The sequence below is a fragment of the Zeus faber genome (assembly GCF_960531495.2).
Source record: "Zeus faber genome assembly, chromosome: 19".
Taxonomy (NCBI): domain Eukaryota; kingdom Metazoa; phylum Chordata; class Actinopteri; order Zeiformes; family Zeidae; genus Zeus; species Zeus faber.
This window is the reverse complement of record NC_137206.1, coordinates 2,462,466-2,484,360: the sequence shown is the minus strand read 5'-3', so window position 1 is coordinate 2,484,360 and position 21,895 is coordinate 2,462,466. Positions and strand designations below refer to the sequence as shown.

Genomic DNA, 21,895 nt, shown 5'->3' with positions numbered 1-21,895 from the left:
CCCCGCCTTCCTTCCCAACTACCAGGAAACCACTTTTATCTCGGCTGAAATCCCATTGAGCGTTGAGTTTTCATCGTCACCAGCTCCAGGCGGCGGCAAAATAAAAATTAAAAGTCATTTTCCACAGGCTTCCATGGGGAAATCAGCTGGTTAATCTGCGTTCACTATCTACCCACAGTCAGAACGTGCACGCTGCATTTAAGAAGCCTCATCCAATTAATTCTACCGGAGGAAGTTCCTGATCAGCATCTTCATTCAGGGCATTCATGCTTTTAAATCCAGTATTTCTAGAACAATCAGACCTGATGGGACGAATAAACAGTTTTCCTACGCTATGAAATGTGCCCCATTGTTTACTGGGGGAAAACAGAACTGCACAGGATTTTATCTCAGCACACATTGGAGAAATATAAGAAGCTAATTTAATAACAGAAGTAAAGTAGAAGTAGAAGTACATGTAGCACTTGGCCACGCAGCTCCACTACCGGTCACGCAGCCCCACTACTGGCCATGCAGCCCGTCTACTGGCCATGCAACACTTCAACTGGCTGTTTACTGGTCATGCAGGGATGGTAGCTCAGGCGGTAGGGCTGGTGGTCTAGTCATCTAAAGGTTGCTGGTTGGATCCCAGGCTCCTCCTGCTAGCATGCTGTAGTGTCCTTGAGCAAGACACTTAACCCCTAATTGCTCCTGATGGCTGCGTCCGTCGGTGTTTGAACAATTGTAAGTGGCTTTGGATAAAAGCGTCTGCTAAAATGACTAAATGTAAAAATGTAAATGCAGCCATACAGCATTTTCACTGGCTATACAGGGGCGTCTACTGGCCATACAGCACGTCCAGTGACCATGTGGAGCAACTACTCCACATACTGCACCTCTACTGGCCATGTGGCGCGTCTCCCCCCCGTACAGCGCGTCCAACGGACAGAGTGCAAGGCATGCATGGAGCGCATGACGTTCCCCATCAACTCCATCATCTCTCCTCACTGACGGGGGCGTTGGTTTTGAAGAGGGAAGTTGGAATAGTGGCTGACTGCAAGATGTGCAGTGATTTCCTAATGCATCGGTAATTGAGGCTGTAAATTTCACGTTCAATTTCGTGGGGGGGGGGGGGGGGGATCTGGCAACCGTTTGGAACACTTGGATTCATTGTTGTATTTGGAATCGTCATTTTGTTCACTCCAGTCTCTTATCAAACTGACGCTGTGAGGTGAAGTCAGTTTCACAATCGGAGGAAGCCTCAACTCAAAACCACTGTGGGAATGAAAGACACTGCTTTTACACATCACACACCTGGAGGGGCGCACACACACACACACACACACACACACACACACACACACACACACACACACACACACACACACACACACACACACACACACACACACACACACACACACACACACACACACACTAAAAGTGGCTGTTTAATTGTAAGATGAACTTTCTCTGGGGAAAATATACTATAGTTCCACATTGTTGTACCTTCCGGGTTCAATGGCTGGTCATACCGGCAGCACCCATTAAGGCACACTCATCGTAGCCTGGGGTACAGGCATTGGGTACAAATTTGGACCTCACTGGTCCAAATTCACTCCTCAAGGCACAACGTTGTACTTTGTTTTGCAAGAGCACAGATATAGATTGTATATGTGGTCGAGCGGTGGTGCAGCCAGACACCAGCTGTGGCGGCACAAAAAAAAACCCTCACAGGCGAGAAAATGTGTCAATACTGGCACGACAACAAGTACATGAGACAACACTGTGTCTGTGTGTGTGTGTGTGTGTATCCATTCATCATACATAATTAAGATGCCCTATGACTGATGGACTGCTGTTCCACACAGGGAAGCATCTTTTGAAAAAAGTGCTTCATAGCAGTTCTCACAGTTTGTTTGCAAATAATAATAATAAATATGTATGTGACAAACACCTGTATGTGAGACTATTTACTCCCAACATTTCAGTCAATTTAACGGCATTTTCATGAACATTTGTGCAAACATAGACCGTGTTTAAACATGCAGGTTAAAAACTCTTTCTAAAGAATAGATCTCATCTTTATGGACATCATCTGTACATATTTTAGGTTTATATACACAGTCACAAAATTACTAAAATAGATGTTTTTCATACATCGATTATTTGATAGGGGCCCCCCGGACCCGCAGCGTGAGCCCATACAGGGTCGAGGGCGGATTATGAGCATTCACGTCCTCAATGTGAGAAATTCCAGATCCAATCTCTGATCATTAATATCGACTACAGAAGCATCGGGATGACGGCTGATTAGCGCAAAGCTGAGCGAACGTAAACAATATTGATTTAACACACACACACACACACACACACACACACACACACACACACACACACACACACACACACACACACACACACACACACACACACACAGAAAGAAAGTGTCTCAAGGAGGAGGACCAAACCAGAGGGAGGGAGGGACAGGGATAGATGGAGGGATAAAGAGGGAGGCTGGAGAGAAAGAGAGGGTGGAAGGGAAAGGAGGGGGGTTGGAGAGAAAAGGGGAACAAGACAGAGGTGGAGGGATAGAAAGAGGTAGAGGAGAGCAATGGACAGATAGAACGAGAGAGAGAGCTGACCCTGTGCTGCCTGCCGTGGAAGAGAGAACCAGGACGGACAGACACAAGCACCGACTCAGCACCGAGGAAGAGAGAGAGAGACAGAGAGAGAGAGAGAGACAGAGAGAGAGAGAGAGAGAGGTAAATTACAGTAAAAGCCTCGCAGTGGGAAAACCAGATTAACCCTTAAATGACTACAGTCCAAGTCTTAAGGCCGGCCCACACTACAAGACTCTTCCGACGATGGGCGATTGGAAAACGGGCGTGGTGTGGTGGTGGTGGTCCCGCTGTAGAGCCGTAGCTGTCATCCATATGTGCTCGAATCGCTCTCTATACGATCCCCATCAGCCAGGTCACCATTCAATCAAAAATATCTACAAATGTCAGTCATTACATGTGCACTGCTCAATCTTCTCATTGTCGTTGAAGATTGAATAGAAAAAATACAAAAAAAATCAAGGAATGTGGCCCCAGCTTAACAGATTCCGTTCACCAACACCCAGAGTCCAAATTGGGCGTAGCTCAAACTAAAGCTACGGCCACATTTCAGGATTTTCATTCATTGACACACACACACACACACACACACACACACACACACACACACACACACACACACACACACACACACACACACACACACACACACACACACACACACACACACACACACACACACACACACACACACCCCTGGAGCACCCTCTACCTCCCTAACCCCACTGGTCCAATAGAAACAAGAAGTGAAGCAGACAGGAAGTGATTTTAGGGATTATTTATAAAAAAATAAATAAAAGTTGGTATTTCATTGTGGCATTCTCGTGTAAATGAGTCAGGATCACCCATCACCTCTCAGTTGTTTTGTTTGGGACGCAAACGGAACATTTTGAGTTTAGAGAATTTTATCCAATTTCATCCGTTTTTATGTCCAAATAAAATTCAACGTTTTAGACGCTTAATTTGGTTTTAATGACATTTATGCTGATGAAGCACTTCGTGAGAGAGAATTTGCAAAATTGCAGAAGAGAGATGAGTTCTGGAAGCTGCTTAGGAAGCTTTGGCAACGTTGGGGTTTTTTTGCAGCGTTTTGAATGAAGAGAGAACATCGTCTCATTTTAAATCCAATTCAAACCATTTTCCGCTTCGGCGATATTGTTTTTATGACATTCATGCTGATGAAGCAGAGAGAGCGAGAGCGAGAGAGAGAGACAGCTGACCCTGCACTGCCCGCTGTGGCAGACAGGTGGGAGTGACGGAGGGATGAGACGGAAGTGCTCAAGACATCAGGGAGAGTGGAGAGGAGGCAACACGCTCCTTCCTCCTCCTACTCAACACCTCCACCTCCTTCTCTCCCCTTCCACTTGTCTTCCTCCTCTCCCTCCTATTCCTCGTCTCACCCCCTACCACCCCACCCCCCTGTCCTCCTCTTCGCCACTCTTCTGCCTCCTCTTCCACTTCTCCTCCCTCCCTCTTCCACTTCTCATTGTGCTGGTGTGTCATGGAAGTGTGACCTCAGTCATGTTGTTGTTTTTGACGCTCCCCACTGTACATCGCGTGCTCAGAGCAGAGCGTGTGTGTGTGTGTGTGTGTGTGTGTGTGTGTGTGTGTGCGTGTGTAAGCTGCTTCTAGGGCCGAGGGCAGAACACAGCGAGCGGCATCCCGCGCTGCACTCCGATTGGCCAAGCGCTCCCAGCCAACCGGGCGCTGTTTCTATGGAGCCCAAAAAAAAGTGCCATTGAAAACAAAGGCAGCAGCCAATCAGAGGCGAGCAGAGCAGTAGTAGTAGTAGTAGTAGTGGTGGTAGTAGTGGAAGTGGTGGTAGGAGGAGGAGTAGGAATAAGGAGCTGAAAGCGCATGTTTATATTAATACAGATGAGGTAATGCGTCAAAAACAGTAGATTAGGAGACGCTGCTGTTCCCATGGCAACAAACCAAAACAAAACAGGCAAAATGCAGACGCAGTGCAGGGGATGTTTCACCATGTGGTGCTGGAACATCGTGTCCCTCGTTTTAAACATTTAACAGGGTATGGTAGCGCGAGTCACCCATTAATCAGAGGGTTCCTGGTTCGATCCCCGGCTGCTCCTGGTAGCATGTCAAAGTGTCCTTGAGCAAGACACTGAGCCCCACCTGCCCTCCTTCAGCAGGTGTGCGCCTTGCATGGTGCCGCCGCCATCGATGTATGAACGGTGAATGTGAGGCACCTACAGTGAAGCCATTTGAGTGATTGCAAACCAAAAAAAAAAAAAAAGCTCTGTAAGTACAGTCTGCTTTCATGATGGAATGAATGGTTTGGTGCAGGAAGGAAAACCTGCACTACAAGAGCTTCAGAGCCCAGGCTTCTTTTACATTCATATATATATATATATATATATATATATATATATATATATATATATATATATATATATATATATATATATATATATATATATATATATATATATATATATATAATGTACGACAAGATAGTGACGACACATTAAAACAATAACCACGTTAAATTAAGGTTTTTATCAGTGTCCACAGAGTACATACAGTCAGTCATCCGCAGTGGAAGTGACCGCACCTCACCCTTCTCCCGAGCCACGCCCCATGCAGCCCAGTGACCCCCGCATGGCCTGGCCCCCAAGCCTCCCTCCTCCTCCCCCCCTCCCCCTCCTCCTCCTCTGCACGCCCCTTGCAGGAGGAGGGGGGGGGGGGGGGTGGCAGGGCGGGGCTGGCATTCCTCCGGTGGCGCTGCGGCAGCATGGCGCTCCATGTGAGCCCCTGCACTACCGCTCCCCCGTCCCGTCCCTCCCCCCCTCCCTCCCTCCCTCCATGCAGACGCAGCATCACGTGGCCTGCGCCGTGGAGGCTGAGCGCGAGCCTGGGGCGGAGGGGGGGGGAGGGGGGGGGGGAGGGAGGGAGGACACAGAGTGTGTGCGGGCGTGCACGGGCGTCTGGAAGCCCAAGGATGAATCCACAGCGTTCAACATGATACGAGGGAATAAAAAAAAAAAAAAAAAAAAACATCAGAACGTCTGCACTGTAAGGATACAGAGTGAGTGTGTGTGTGTGTGTGTGTGTGTGTGTGTGTGTGTGTGTGTGTGTGTGTGTGTGTGTGTGTGTGTCAGACTGCGGTAGAGCCGTGCGCGGCGGCTTTTAAACTTGACCCAGATTCCGCCGGCGACACGCCACATCACATTAGGACACTCGGACCGCGCCGCGGTGGCCAACGCCGGCCCAACCCGACAGGGGGGGGAAATGGGGGAGCACTCCCCAAAAGTGGGGCTGGAATGCCCCCCCCATGGCACCCAGCTGACTGCAAATGGCTCCGGATGATGGGTGAGCACATGGGGGGAGGGTGGGGTTGTCTGTACACTTGTTTGTTTTGGGGGTGGGGGGGAGTGATTGCCCCCCCCCCCCCAGCAGTAGTACAGTCAGTAGCAGATAATACCACCCCCCCCCCCCACACACTCAAACGAGTGACACACACACACACCCACCCACCCTTTGGTGGTTCCAAAACATGAGGTTCCCAACCTCCCCCTCCCAATGCCCCCCCCCGCAATCTCTGGCGACCCCCAATGTGGGTCTAGAACCTCAGGTTGGGAACCCTCCGGTTTACAGGGGTACAGAGCTCGACGAGCAACTGCGGCAAACGGGACCAGCACCACTTAAAAATATGAAAAAATTAAATCCACACACACACACACACACACACACACACACACACCCAAATAGAGTCTTAAGAACTGTATTTGGGGGATGGATGTTGAGTCACTGTCCAACCCCCCCCCCCCCCCGGAGGAAGTGAACCCCCCCAAAAAGAACAACCCCCCCCAAAATCATCATTAAAGGAACAACCTTCTGACGCTGGCAGTGACTCACCCCTGTCAGTCACCCCCAGGTTCCAGCCGCCTAATGCACCCCAAGGTGCAGGGGTTGGGTTTTTTTTTTTTGGGCGGGGGGGGGGGGGGGGGGGGTTTGTCATGGTGTTTCCATGGCAACACAAGTCAGGTTATACTTTAATCATTTTCTTTTCAGTGTAAATGCCCAAATGTTGTGTTGTTTTTTTGTCCCCCCCATCTCCCAACCTGAGCGGTGCTGGGTTTAGGGTGGGGCACCGTGAGTGGAGGAATGCTGAGTTTGGGTGAAGGACAGACAGGCGCGTTTTAATCAGAGGGACAGTGGCGCCATCTGGCAGAAGCATAGGGTGCTGCATCTGGCTGACACTCCCAAATCCTTACCGGCAGCATCAGCAAAAAAACAAAACAAAAAAAAACCTGTTAATTGATTAATTAATAGAGTATGAAATGTCACCATTTCACACAAAAAACAACAATCTACCCAATAAGAAGCTTCAAGAGCTGCTACTCAACTGAACACAGTTGAAATCAGCACAGACGTACACAGATCAGTACCGTCAGTGAATCTCAGTTTCCACCCATTTAAGAAAGAAAAACTCCAACTGTCCTGACACTAACTTTTAGAAGTGGTTGCCAAGAATGACAAAATGGTTGCCAAATTTAAATCGTTGAATTATTGAGGAATGAAGATTGAAATATGGATTTTAGTTTCATAAGATCATTGTGGAACAATTTGACCCATTTTCCCAAATGCAGGGATACAGTGCTACAGTGGGGTTTTTTTGACATGAAAAGTGGTTGACAACAGGGCAACTAGACCACACCAGACTGTTGACAAGGGCTCAAATCTTGCTGCCAAAGGCAACAGTTGTTGGAATTTTCTTTTTTACAAGGAAACTGGTGGAAACACGGCAACCAGTCCACCAGACTAGTTGACAAAATCTGGCTAGCCGAGGCAACTGGGCAACCGTGATTGACAGGCCCTGCTGAGTGAGTGGAAATCAAGAAGTCACGCCCTGTTTTTGGAGCATTTGGGGTGGGGTGAAATAGCTCTTAAACATCCAGAGCTTAAAAGGGTGTTGCCCAAAGTTAGTTACAAATATTTAGGGTGAAGGGGGTGTTGGAAAAGACAAACAATAAATAAACAAAAACTCTGGGGATCCACCATTTGGACCTGGACCCCCCAGAGAGTGTGGTCAGGAAATGCCCTACAGCTCAACAACTCTCCGGTGATTTAAATAATGCATGACCAAGAGGAGACGGGATCTTTTACCTGACACCACAACACAACACCGCAACACAACCACCCCACAACAACCCACCACCCCGCAACACAACCACCTACAACACTACACCGCAACACAACCACCCCACACACTGTTACACAACCACACTACGCGGCAACACCCTCCCCACTACACCATAATACAACCACCTCCCAACACTACACCGCAAAGAAACACCACAACCACTCCAAAATACTACTCTGAAATAAAACCATCCCACAAAAACCCAACAAACTAACTACACCACAACAACTTGACAATACCACAACACACCGCAACCCAGCACAACCACCCTTTAACACAACTCAAGGACCTTCAACAACTCGGCAACCCATCACCATGACAACCCATCAACCAAACGCTCTGTAGATCCATCCCCCACTCAGACAGAGGCTCCACCCGGAGCTTTCTGCATAAGCACTTTTCTTATTTTTGTTAAAAATACTATTGTGATAAAAGCCCCCGACGTACAGGAAACCTGTCCTCATTTATGTCTGTCTGGTTTCGAAAAAGGCGACTTCAGAAATGACCAGGCAGGAGAACAAAAAAAGAAAGATAATAGGCAGTTGGGGAACATAGCGAGTCAAGGAATTTAGAATTGATAAAAGGTGAGTGTTACAGAAGATAAACATAAATAACAAAACCAGAAAAGAGAAATAAAACAGAGTGAAGTCGTAACAGGGTTTCTGTAGCTTTCAGAGAGCTGCATTTAATCATTTTAGGAGCTCAAAATTAATCTAAGACTGATTTTAGGACAAACTGTCTCGTATTCAATGAAGTATTTCAGGTAAGTACTATATATTTGGTTCAAGCGCTGTTATGAATCTAAAATATATATATATATATATATATATATATATATATATATATATATATATATATATATATATATATATATATTTCCTCACAGAACTTGAGGTAAAAATGAAGGTTAGCATCAGGTTCAGTAGTAGAACATCAGAAATGATGAAGAACTTGACTTCTATCGACAGAAAATAAAATAAATGGATAAATAAAAGCTGAAATTAATTAAGTCATATGGCGCATAAAGCTCCAAAATTTATCATTTCAATCTATAAGAGCATTTAATGACATTTAAGGCCTGAAAAAACGAAACCTGACCAAATGAAATGAAAACCTCAAATTCAAAACCATTCTCACCAATAAGACAATTAAATGACCTTTAAAAGGCCTAATATTTGTAAAGTTGAAATCTTTTTAAGGGGCCTGCAGACAGTTGCCTCTACTAGTTTCCCACCAGTAGGTGGCAGTACTGGTCCAGTTTTAAGAGCCCCACACCTCCCCCAAGGCTGAGTCTCTCTCTCTCTGCTGCCATGGCAACCATATCCAAGGAGACCGGTTGAGGAGAACACAAACAGGGATGGGCGGAGGTTATGTTGGAAAAACACTGAAGTAATGTAGTTAGAAGGTGGAGAGACTGAAAGACGGACACACACACACACACACACCCCCCCCCCCCCCCCCCTTGTGGCTGTTCCCGCTGTGCAGTGGTTACTACCAAAAGTGTCCAAGGAAGGACGACCGTGAACTGGCGACAGGGTCACGGGGCCCAAGGCTCATTGATGCAGGTGTGGAGCCAGGTCTAGTCCGTCTGGTTGGATCCCAGAAGAACTACTGTAGAACAAAGTGTTGAAAAGTGAATGTTGCTGTGATAGAAAGGTGTAGAACACACAGTGCAGGGCAGCTTGCTGCGTATGGGAGCTCACAGTGTCCATGCTGACCCCTGTCCACCCCTGAAAGCACCTACAATGGACACGTGGGCGTCACAACTGGACCATGGAGCGATGGAAGAAGGTGGAGGTCTGATGAGGGTCCGATCCGATGGAGCATCTGGTGGATGTGCTGGAACAACAAGCCCGATCCATGGGGGCCCCACCTCCAACTTCCAGGACTTGAAGGATCTGCTGCCAACGTCTTGGTGCCAGAGACCACAGGACACCTTCAGAGTCTGGTGGAGTCCATGAGGGGGAGCTGCACAGTACTAGTGTTATTAGTGGTTTTAATGTAGTGGAAAATTGAAGACACATTGTATGTGTCTACTTACAAATACGCATACTGGTAATGTATCTATTATATTTATAATTGCTCATTGTAGTAGAAAACAAACAAAAAGCAAACATTTGACTGCCATTTTACATGTTTAAGTGAACTTACAAAAATACCCAATTTTTGGCCAGTATTTGGTGTAGAGCCATAGCAATTATATTATCACAACTTTCTGTAAACTTGTTAGTTTACACAATCGTATGTTTTCATCCAAATTTAGGAGGAATTTTAAACCAATTTTAGCAATTTCACAATAAGCAGAATGTCCACTATGTGAGTTTCCTTCATTTTGGTTGGGGAGAATTAACTGTCTCCCTGATTTATTTTTATGCAAAAGAACTCTCTTCTACAGAAGATCATAACCTCGTACTATGACAGTCATAAAATTAAGAAATAAAACCCAAATTAATCATTAATCTCAATCACTTGTGTTAAAACGTCTCGTCTTTCAGCCCCGATTGGGAGCACCGACCCTGCATCCTCCAGTTACATAAACCAAACTGATCCTGGAGAACGGGAAGTTGCAGCGCCCACGTTACTCAACTGCTTTTTATGGCCCACAATGCACTGCCACACACACACACACACACACACACACACACACACACACACACACACACACACACACACACACACACACACACACACCCCCCCCCCCCCCCCATTGGCCTCAGAAACCACAATGACAGAGCCAAGCTCACCAAAGGGTGGAGGTGTTGTAGCTACAAGCAGCCACCCAAACAAGCTTCTCTTCAGAAGACTTATCAGAAAGGAGCATCAGGACGTTTGGGAAGATAAGAAAACATTCACGTAATGGTGTTGTAATTTGTAAAACGGTTAGAGAGCTGGCGTTCTCGCTCACTGGTAGCACATGGTGACCTTTGACTCTACCAGGGTTAGGCCTCGTTCACACCACAGCACTTTAGGATTTCAGAATCCCAGACACATTTGCAAGAACTTAATGAAACGCTGGTATTTTCTGGCATTAATCCAGTATTCGGAGAATAGCTTCAGCCGACAGCCACCACATCCCAACCAATACTGAATCCATTTAAATGACTGTGAAGGCAATCACACACACACACACACACACACACACACACACACAGAGACAGAGACAGAGAGACAGAGAGAGAGAGAGAGAGAGAGAGAGAGAGAGACTCAAAAAGAAGAGGTTTTTGACCAAAAAGACATCTTCAGCACAAGATGAGAAGGAAGTGACACGGTGATCTGGGTTCTTGCTGTGTTCTCTGTGCAAGCCCCCAAGCCCAACTTTGCCTTTCGTCTCTCCCTCGCTCTGAGAGCTCCCCCTCGTCGCCATGGTCCAAACGCCGGTGCGTCATGGCAGGGGACAGACTTCAACCTCCCCCTCCGGGTCACTCAATCTTCTCTTTTTCCCCCGGATGAACAAGCTTGTTTTTTTTCCGGAGCCGCAACATTGGAAGCATGTTTCATATACACTGTCCCTCCTCAACCGTAAACCGATGAACGAGGCTGAATCTGAGTCAGTGTGTGTGTGTTTTCCTCCTCCAGCGCCGCACACCTGGTGTTCCGGTTCTCCTGTGTTTTTATTTCAGAAGCATTTCTTTTCGTTAGCTCCTGCTTGTTTGAAACAAACATTTTAAACCCGACTAAGGGACATTCTGCCTTGGACCAGGACAGTGGATTGCATAATGGGAGAGAGAGCGATCTTTGGTCCAGGGTGCGTCCTGTGTCTCCAAGAAGAAAAAAAAAAAAAAAAGAAAGTTTATTTTAGATCCATATATTTTGAGGAGCACTGGACCCAGAAGGAAGTTTGATTCAAAATTCAAAGAGAGTTTGTTTGATTTTCGATATATAAAAGCCTGCGTCCAATAAAAGCCTGGTAGCCTCTGCAGCCGAGGTCAATAAAAGCCCCGGTGCCGGTAATGAAGAAAAACGCCGTCTGTCCGTAGATGACGCTGTGTGAGACACTGTCTGAGTTTGATTTCGCCATTTTATTTGAATGGAAAGCAAAGCCACCGGCCCTCGCTGTCACCTTGGTGCTTCTTTCACCGCAGAGTTCTCATTGAGTTCTAACGGAGGATTCTCCGGACCGTGTTCTGGGACATGTTCGCCTGCGGTTCTCACGTCTTTTTAACTTTCACCCCCTGCTTCAGAAATCTCCACAGCACACTCTTGTGATCGGTCTAGACAAAACGTCAGCTTGTTTTGATATCATCTGAAGCCTTAAATCTTGGCTTCGACGGCGTCACGCAAGAATCCTGAGATGTGCGATCCCCTGTGGCTGTGGTCAGTGCCGTGACAAATCCTACCGTGTGTGCAATACTGGGATGGAAAAGGCATCTCAGAGTGTCCTGAGATGTCCGCCTCTGGGAAGTCTTGTGCTGTGTCCCGGCCATGAGCAGGTGACAGTGTAGTGCTGAACGGCTCCGTTTAAACATGTCTTCATCACGGACATTGTGTTCAAAGACCTCAACGCTCATGCCGTTGCTCCAGTACGTGAACGTTATGCAACCGCACAGCGGGTGTTTACAGAAGTGCACACAGCCAAATAACAGGGCAGCCAAAAGGAAAATGGATAGCTGGAGGGAAAGGGAGAAAGGAACTTGTCTCTCGGACATCCCTCGGGAGTCTCTTGGGAGTCCCTTGAGAGTCCCTTCTGAGCCTCCAGGAAGTCTTGGTGTATTTATGCCATTAGCGTTTTTGGCCTGACTAAGCAGAATAACAGGGGAGCCGAATGGAAAAAGGATAGCTGGAGCGAAAGACATTTCCGGAACTTGTCTCTGGGAAGACTCTAAGAAGTCTCTAAGGAAGAGTCTTAGAAGTATCGAGGAAGACTCTACGAAGTCTAAGAAGTCTCGAGGAAGAGTCTAAGAAGTCTCGAGGAAGAGTCTAAGAAGTCTCGAGGAAGAGTCTAAGAAGTCTCGAGGAAGAGTCGAACCGTTCTCTTGCACCAGAAGTGTCATTCATTCATTTCTCCGGAGGAAGGAGGGGGGCCACGTGACAATCTGGGAGACTAGCATAAAGTTGAATTCCAATCAACTTTCTTCCATCGACTAATTAGCCGCGATGTGAAACAGTGATGATGCATTCCACTGGTCTGTCCGCTAAAAAGAAACCTCCAACCAAGGGTTGGTTCCATCGCTGTGGAGACTGTGCCTGTACTTCTATATAGTTTGATCAAAAACATTTTCCGTGTGCAGTATGTCATGTAGCACAAATCACAGTCTGAACGGATGGAAATATTTTTGGAGAAGTTAATCTGGACAAGTACAAAATGTACATAGATAATATTTTTTAGACTACTGTATGTACATATACACACTCACATATAGCCTCAAAGAGACAGAAGGTTGCAATATTTTGTTACTGTATTTTCTATCATTCGATGAAGACTGCCAGAGAGACGAAGCGAGGAACGGGAGTTGTGTGTGTGTCTGTCACTTAAAAACAAATAATATTTGCAAACATCTAAATAAACAAATGCAGCCATGTGCACACGAAGTGAGGTGAAGAGGAACGCCCACAAGCGACAGCGATCGATTCTGGTTTCAGCTTGAAGCGACAGTCCTTTGGCCACAGAGCACCGTACACAAGCGATTAAATCACATCAGATTTCAGCGTACGGTAACAAGGAGGAGTCTCGAGGCGGAGCCTAATGTCATGGACGGAAAAAAAACAACAACAAAAAACAATGAATAAAGCAGAATTTTAATAATATATTAAAAACCTAGAGAAAAACAGTAAAATAGGTATGTTGTGTGCTTCTGGCTGCTGCGCATGTCTCCACTTCACCTTCTAGACTCCTCCTCCCTCCCCCCCCCCAGTTCGGTTATTTGTGCATTCATTTGTATTTTAACTTTACTTTTTCCAAACATCTGAAGAAACACCAAATTCATTGTATATGTAAATGCACCTGATGGAATAAAATGATTCGGATCAAAAAGGGGTCTCAAAAGGAGGGTGGTGGCCCAGTAGAGGGACTTACCTGAGGAGCAGCAGCGTGGCTGGGGGGTCAGCGGCTCGGAGGCCAGGCCTGGCTGGGGGCCTCGGGTCTCAGTCCTTCAGTGGAGCTCGGCCTCTGGAGCACAGAGCAAGAAAACAGTCACAACGGCTGGACACCCAAAAAACAGCAGAAGTGATAGTTTGTCTATTTGAGTTAAACGAAAAAGATACGATTGATGGAGGCTTTATTCGAAACCGGAGGGAAATTGCAGTGCCACAGCAGTTCACATTAAAAACAAGGGAGCAATAATAATAAAGAAGAAAGTAATAAGAACAAAACATTTTAAAACGTGGCAATACGCAATAAACCTAACAATCTACTGGAAGATAGGAAAGCTTTTGAACATATATAAGAGACCTAAAACAAACAATAAAAATACCCCTCAATAAGCTAAGAAGAATACAAAAGACAAATATAGAATAAACCTAAAAAATAAGCAATAAACAAGAAAAATGTGGTTATATACAATAAACCAAAAATGTATTAACGTTAGAAGATAGAAAAACTTTGCAATGTACAATGAACCTTAAATGAGAAATGGGGCAATATATAATAACCCTAATAATAAACAAAAGACAATATAGGGTAATAAAATCACCTAAAGTGAAGAAAAAATGTGCATAATAAATATAAGAAATAAGTGCATAAGTAAATCAATTAAATGTACAATGAACCAGAAAACCCAAAAAATAAACAATAATTTTACAATATGCATAATATATAATAAACCTAAAAGTTACCTAGAAAATAAAAATAACAGCAAAAAGGCATCTCCATGGACAATAAATAGCCTTTATCTTCCAAAATGCTTCCAATTCTCAGGTGCTGTGAGGGGCGTGTCTGCCCCCCAGGACCTCCGTGAGGCCTCCAGGACCTCCGTGAGGCCTCCAGGACCTCCTCCAGGACCTCCGTGAGGCCTCCAGGACCTCCGTGAGGCCTCCAGGGCCATCTCTCAGGCACCTGGCATTAGCCTGCGCTCAGGATCCAGGTTTTAATCCTGATGAAGATGATAAAGCTGCTGCCGTTCACACCGTCAACCGATACAGTTTCTTTCAGTCCCTCAACTGGTCTCCGTTCCATAACTTGGTATTCGTTTGGCGCTCAAGCTTTCTGAAACACACCGAATTTGGGGAATTGTTGAGTTTATCGATTGGTTTCCATTAAAACTCTGGTTCCATCTGCATTGAGACGTCGGTTGAGGGACTGGTTGTATGGTGTGACTGACACACACACACACACACACACACACACACACACACACACACACACACACACACACACACACACACACACACACACACACACACACACACACACACACACACACACACACACACACACACACACACACACACAATCTCTCAAGAAAAGCAACCTCAATCCAAAGGGCGTGGCCCTGGGCTCTCAGTTTTAAATCCACTGATTAATTTTAAAATAATGAAAAATAAACATGGTTTCCCTTTCTAAACTGAAACATTGATGTAAACTCAGAGCAGCAAGGTACGTCCATTCACAAAAATTACAAACATCAATGTGAATGGTCTAGTGTTAGGGATTAGGATAACAATAATCAATGAACACTCCTATCCACCTACGTTTTGATTTATTCATTAATTCGATCAATTTCGCAGCTGAAAACGTGCCGAATCAGTTTTGCGTCATCGACAAAATACCGGTGAGCGGATAATTTGGTTTGGTGTTGAAAACCAACGTTATGGGCTGGATTATTTTTATTTAACACACACACACACACACACACACACACACACACACACACACACACACACACACACACACACACACACACACACACACACACACACACACACACACACACACACACACACACACACACACACACACACACACACACGGCACTTCCCATTGTGCAACACTTCCTGTGATTCAACGTGCATTTCTGGATTTCTACAGACGGCCGCTTCCTCCTGGAGCGGTTCTATCGAGCCTTCTCAGTCCAGCCCACATTTAGAAAAACAGAACCTCAGCTGTTCTGATTGGAAGCAACAAAACAAAGACTTAAAAAATAAAATCCTAACAGTGGTGGAGGAGGAGGTCAGCGGTGACGGCGTTAGGACCAGACAAACGTGGTAAACCCCAGTCCAGCAGCACCAGCAGCGTCTTCTAGGTTCCAGAGCAGAGCAGGGGGCTTTTTGGGAGCCTTTTGGGGTCCGTCCCAGTGGGTTCTGAGAGCATTGGGCACAGAGGTGCTGCTCCGCTCAACAGCCTGAATACAAATAGCCCCCAAAACAAAAAGAAGGAGGACGAGTGGTGGTGATGTGTTCGGAGTTTCAAGCCCTGAAACTGTAAAGCCCAGTGGCTGCTCGGAGCTCTGGAGGGACGTGATGGAATCAGACACTGAACTTTAAAAAAAAATATATATATATATATATATATATATATATATATATATATATATATATATATATATATATATATATATATATATATATAAAGTTGAGCTAGTACTTTTCAGAAGAGCTGTCTCTATGATGAATTAACCAATTATTTGTCATTCAAATAATGATCAATATATTGATCAGATTGACAACCGCAGCACATTGAAAATGCGAGGTTCCCCTTCTGACTCAACAGATTTTCCATTGCATTATGTGAATTTAGTAACATTAAAAAGACCCAATACGTAAATTAGATTTGTTTCTGGTGGAGGCAGTCTGAATGGCATGAGGGGGTGGGGGCATAATCCTATTAACATCATTGTTCAGAATTGCTACTCCTGCCGAGCGTCGATTAAACAGAGCTAAACAAAGTCAGCACAAACCCTTAAATCCCTGGAGAGAGAAGACTTGCTTCATAGGTGATGGACGCCGACGTCCTCTAAAAGAACCAGGAGAAAAATAAACATCCAAAAGCAAGTTCACGTCGGGCCCCGCAAATGTCACAAGTCACAACTGCCGGACAAAACACGGCCCTCAGCGTTTCACCAATTTACTGGAAAACGAGTCCAATCATGACTCTGTTCCATGATAAGAAGTTAACCCCCGCGCCGACTTGACGGGAGATCTCTGGTTTCAATCACCATGAGGGGCAATACAATACAGCTCAAGAACCATGGAACCTCCTCTGAAGGGCCGAAACCAGAGGCCACAGTGGTCTTCAAAGCAACACACTGATGGAGCTCTGATCAACCTCATGGACCTTAAAGCCATCAACCATAACATTAAAGCCACTAATAACACTAGTACTGTGCAGCTCCCCCTCATGGACTCCACCAGACTCTGAAGGTGTCCTGTGGTCTCTGGCACCAAGACGTTAGCAGCAGATCCTTCAAGTCCTGGAAGTTGGAGGTGGGGATGGATCCTCCAGCACATCCCACAGATGCTCCATGGGATCGGACCCTCATCACCTCCGCCTTCTGCCATCGTTCCATGGTCCAGTTGTGACGCTCACGTGCCCATGACGTCAACCTCATGGACCTCATCCGATGAAATACAAACTCTTACAGCAAATGAAGAAAGGAAGTGAGAAAGGATGAAGCAATGGGTTCTTAGCATCAGCGTTGCCTTCTTGTCCGTCTGGCGGATGTTTCATTTCTTCCAGCAGGGTTTATTCTACGACCAGGATTTGTCCGGATGTCAAAGAAATAAAACGATCAAGTTCGCCCGTCTTGTAGATACTGATTAATATTTCTACGTTGATATAATGGCGATCACTGAGGGGGGATTGATGAGGGAATCCATCCAGACAGACATCTCATCCCTGAACTGAGAAATAAATAGAATTCAAAAAGGAAGTGCTCTCAGTATGAAAAAACAAACAAACATGTTTGTGTTTTAACTAAACTCCTTCCTCTCCGCTTCCTGTACTACTGAAAGTACCATAATGCATGAACTGCCCTGTGGGGTCAGAATGAGGGCGACGCTACCGGGCACAAAAACATGAAAACATGGACCATGCACGTGTGTGTATCAGTGCATGAGTGTGCGCGCACAAATTAGTCATGGGAAATGACAATATTCAATTCAATCCAATTTATTTGTTTATTTTGGGATGTTTAATGCCTGTTGTAGTTTCTTGTCTTGCGTTTTGGAAGCGCTGTGTATATCAAGTTATTCGATTTACTCTTAATAATTGTGTGTAAAGTGATATATTCTTTAAGATGTGTCGATTTCAATATATCAGTCTGCACTCCGCTCTCATTTCTTTTAGAAGTGACCAACTCAACATACTGTCCAGTACTGACCGTGGGCAGCAGCCAAGCAAAAGCGATGGTGGAATCAACTTCCGGCGATGAAGCTCAGTCACTGACGGTGGAAGACGACGTGGACCGACCTGGGAAACTTTAACTCTTTCATCTGACAAGCGGCCGGCGCAGGCAGGACAGCGCTCCGTCGCAGCAGAACGGGGACTTTGTCACAGTGGGACGGGAACCGATCAATAACCGCTGATCACGGGGTGCCCGATCGGCGCCCCAAACAGTGCGTTTTTATTTTTCGGAGGCAGGCTATTTTATTTTACGTCCGCATATGGAACCAAGCCGTGCGTGACGGGGACACTTCCTCCATGACCCCCCCCCCCCCCCCCGTGCGCTGTGCGCAGATGTAATTCTGAGGAGTCTACGAGTCGTGCCCACGGTGTTTTTAGTTGTTTTATTTGGAGGAACGGGGCACGGAGATCGGGATGCACTGAGAGCAGTGTTCCGTTCAGCCATGAAGATGTATTTATGACTCCACTCATTTATAATTCCTCACTCAAATGTTATCCCTGTTCAGTTTGTAAGAGCTCTCCGTTTTATCCTGTTACTTTAATGCACGCTGACTGATTTAAAAAAAAAAAAAAAAAAAAAAAAAAACTGATCGACTTGAAGAATCTCAGTCGACTGACTGGTTTCCGACTGATTATTCGACTCGTCGACTTTCAGGAGGCAGCCACACTGCAAAACGCACAACCCCCAAGCCTTCAGCTGGAGATCCAGAAAACACTTCATGAAGAAGACCAGAGGGACGTCAGAGGGACCAGCCCCAACATGAGCTCCAATCCAGACCTCGTGAAGAACCTCCACCGTGCTGGACAAGCACCACCCGACGGACCTGTCGCAGCAGGAGCTACAACAAAGGGAGATGTGGAGCGACGGCTTGCCACAGCTCTCCTCCTTTTGAAGTCACAGGAGCTCGGAATGAACCTCACACCCGCGCTGCCTGGCGGCCAGCCCAGAGGGAGCCCACTCATATTTCGGATTCCTCCGGTGACGTCAGCGGGGGGGGGGGGGGCTCCGGCACCGCGGCCCGCACAGCCGCCGGAGACCCGACCGGGAACGCCCAGGGAAGTCCTCCCCCACCCCAAGCCTAACCCCAAAGGCGCGGTAGGGTGCAGCTAGAACCCCCAGCGTGCGGCGGTGCCCCCCGCGGGGCTCTGCTGCAGGAGTTAGAACAAACTGGTCGACTTGGAGCAGAGCGTTTCCACGGCGTCTCGCTCTGAAGTCACAGGAGCGTGACATGGACCTCCAACGTCAACACCAGGCGCCGGGATCCCGGTCGAGCTCAGCCAAAGACGGAGGCGGGAAACCAGGATCCCTCTCACCTGTAGCAACTCAAGCCTCCTGGAAAACCAGACTCGGAGCCTGTGACTCAGCGACGAGTGCAGACATGAATCTGAACGCGCAGAAGGAGAATAAGAGAAGTTTCCGGAGACCGAGGTTGAGGGTTCCAGGCCCAGGTTCACCCTGAAGACATTTGCTTTACCGAGTTGGAAAAACTCAAAGGGTTGTTACTTTTCAAGGCTCAAGGTATTTTCTTTGTCCAAGAAATCACGGTTTGTCTGACCTCACACTTCCTGCGGTTCTCTGCAAGGAAACTGCTTTTGGAAAACAAAACTAGAAGAAGACCTAGAACTAGAAGATAACTACTTCCTGAAAAGTAGGCAACACTAATAATTAAGTAATAGAAAATGGTAATGTACCAAACTTTGCTGGAAAAAATGGCAATACAAAATTAACAAGAAATTTAAAAAGTGTAAGTATACATTAACCCATTTATTGCTAACTTTTAAGTTTATAGTCTTAGTCTAGTCTACGTCCGCTTAATTTAATATCATATTGCAATTTTCAGCTTATTCTTTAGGTTTATTGCGCATTGCCATTTTTTTTTAATTATTATTACTTTATCGCCTATTTTTTTATGTGAGCTGTGTGACACTGAAATTTACCTCAGAGGATCAATAATGTATCTATGTAATCTTAAATAATAAAAACCAAACAAAACTATTCATCTACAAACCACACTGATTAATGACGGTTTAAATACCCGAGCAGTTATAATAAATTCCTCCATATTGCCATAACAAAGTCATACGGTTTCATAAAAAAAAAAAAACCACATAAATAACAGGAAAACTGAAGATCAAATTAAGGTTAAATGAGATCAAAAACCTGACTTTCTCCATCAATTCAGCCTCGTGGTGAACGCCACCGTTCAGAGATCAGCTGGCTCGCTGCCACAGAGACGAGCACCATCAACACCATGACGACGACATGCGAGGAGAGCTCGTGTTCTACTGTGCACCACATACACACTGACCTGGAAGCTGCTGAATCCTAAATACTGAACCAAGGCGGGGTCAGCCTCTGCAGTGTCCCAAAAAAAAGGATGCTTGAAAATGTTCCGTGACTAAACTGTCCCCTAGCTCCTAAACTGGAGACAGCCTCCTGTCCCCTAGCCCCTAGCTCCTAGCCTGTCCCCTAGCTCCTAGCCTGTCCCCTAGCTCCTAGCCTGTCTCTCTAGACCAGCGATTATCAACCGTTCTCATATCAAGGATCTTCAGTTTGATCCTCTTCAGGCCACAGACCCCAGATGGTCAGACCGTCTCCGTCTCCTGGCCCCTAAACCATCTCCTGGCCCCTAACTGGCAAGATAACAGTGAAACCAGGATCCGAACAGTCATTAATGGACATTGTCCAACGGTGCAGACGTCTTGTAAATAAAACAATGATTATTTTTTAACGATTAGTCATTTTGGGTGGGGGACCCCCTGGAACCACTGAGGGGGGTCCCAGGGGCCCACACTGATACCCCCCCAGCTGAGAGGGTCAACGCTAGGACAACAGACAAGCAGACGATCCCTGTGCAGTGGGTACGGAGAGGGCATCAAATCTCACACATTGGGAGGCGGGATTTATGGGAATATTTTGTCATTATTTGAGTCATGTGACCTTTTGTTTTCTGTGGTCATGGTAACCAACAACAACAATGTTCCACCTTGAATGTGGATGGATTTGTTCTGTGTGAGGTTTGTCTTCATTTATGGAAGGAAAGACCTCGCACCTCACTTCCTGCTTTTAGATTGAGTAGCTTACACAACGTTAAGCATGGAGACATCATAAATAGTTAATAAGGACGAATTTGACAGGAAAGGAAACACGCCGCTTCCCGTTCTCGGAGTGTCGTTCAGGGATATTAGAGTCTGACTGACTTGGAAAACGGTTCCAGGCCGATGGACACGACAACAGAAGCTTCATTTCCAGCTTTTGTCCCCTGGAGCAGCAACAACAAGCAGCCGCCCCAGAGATACAAGAACCAGAACAGAGGAACCCTCACTGCTCGGCCACACGGGAAATAACACTACAGAGTATAGACTGGCTCCTAGAATGTCTCCTAATGGCTCCTAGAGCAACTTCTGACTCTAGACAGCCTCCCAGACTAACCCCCAAACAGCCTCCCAGACTAACCCCCAAACAGCCTCCCAGACTAACCCCCAAACAGCCTCCCAGACTAACCCCCAAACAGCCTCCCAGACTAACCCCCAAACAGCCTCCCAGACTAACCCCCAAACAGCCTTCCAGACTAAACCCCAAACAGCCTCCCAGACTAACCCCCAAACAGCCTTCCAGACTAAACCCCAAACAGCCTTCCAGACTAAACCCCAAACAGCCTTCCAGACTAAACCCCAAACAGCCTTCCAGACTGTCCCTTAGCTCGAAGAAAAGGCAGATTAAAACCAGCGTGCCTCAGGCTGCAGAGTTTAGAATCGCAGGGCAGCGCTGCAACCAAGCTCGTTGCTGCAGAACAACCACGACTTCCTGGACGTCCACTTCCCTGGTCCAACGCATGCAGAGCGCCGGGTGAA

General features: G+C 46.4%; 1 protein-coding gene across 2 annotated transcripts in view; it reads right to left on the bottom strand.

The window, feature by feature from the left end:
- fam49bb (family with sequence similarity 49 member Bb) overlaps positions 1 to 21,895 on the bottom strand; it is a 42,024-nt gene that overhangs the window by 18,950 nt on the left and 1,179 nt on the right. For both annotated transcript variants that reach the window (XM_080020662.1, XM_080020663.1), the window contains exon 2: positions 13,778 to 13,870. The gene's annotated coding sequence lies outside the window, so the exon portion shown is untranslated. The remainder of the gene's footprint in view (positions 1 to 13,777; positions 13,871 to 21,895) is intronic.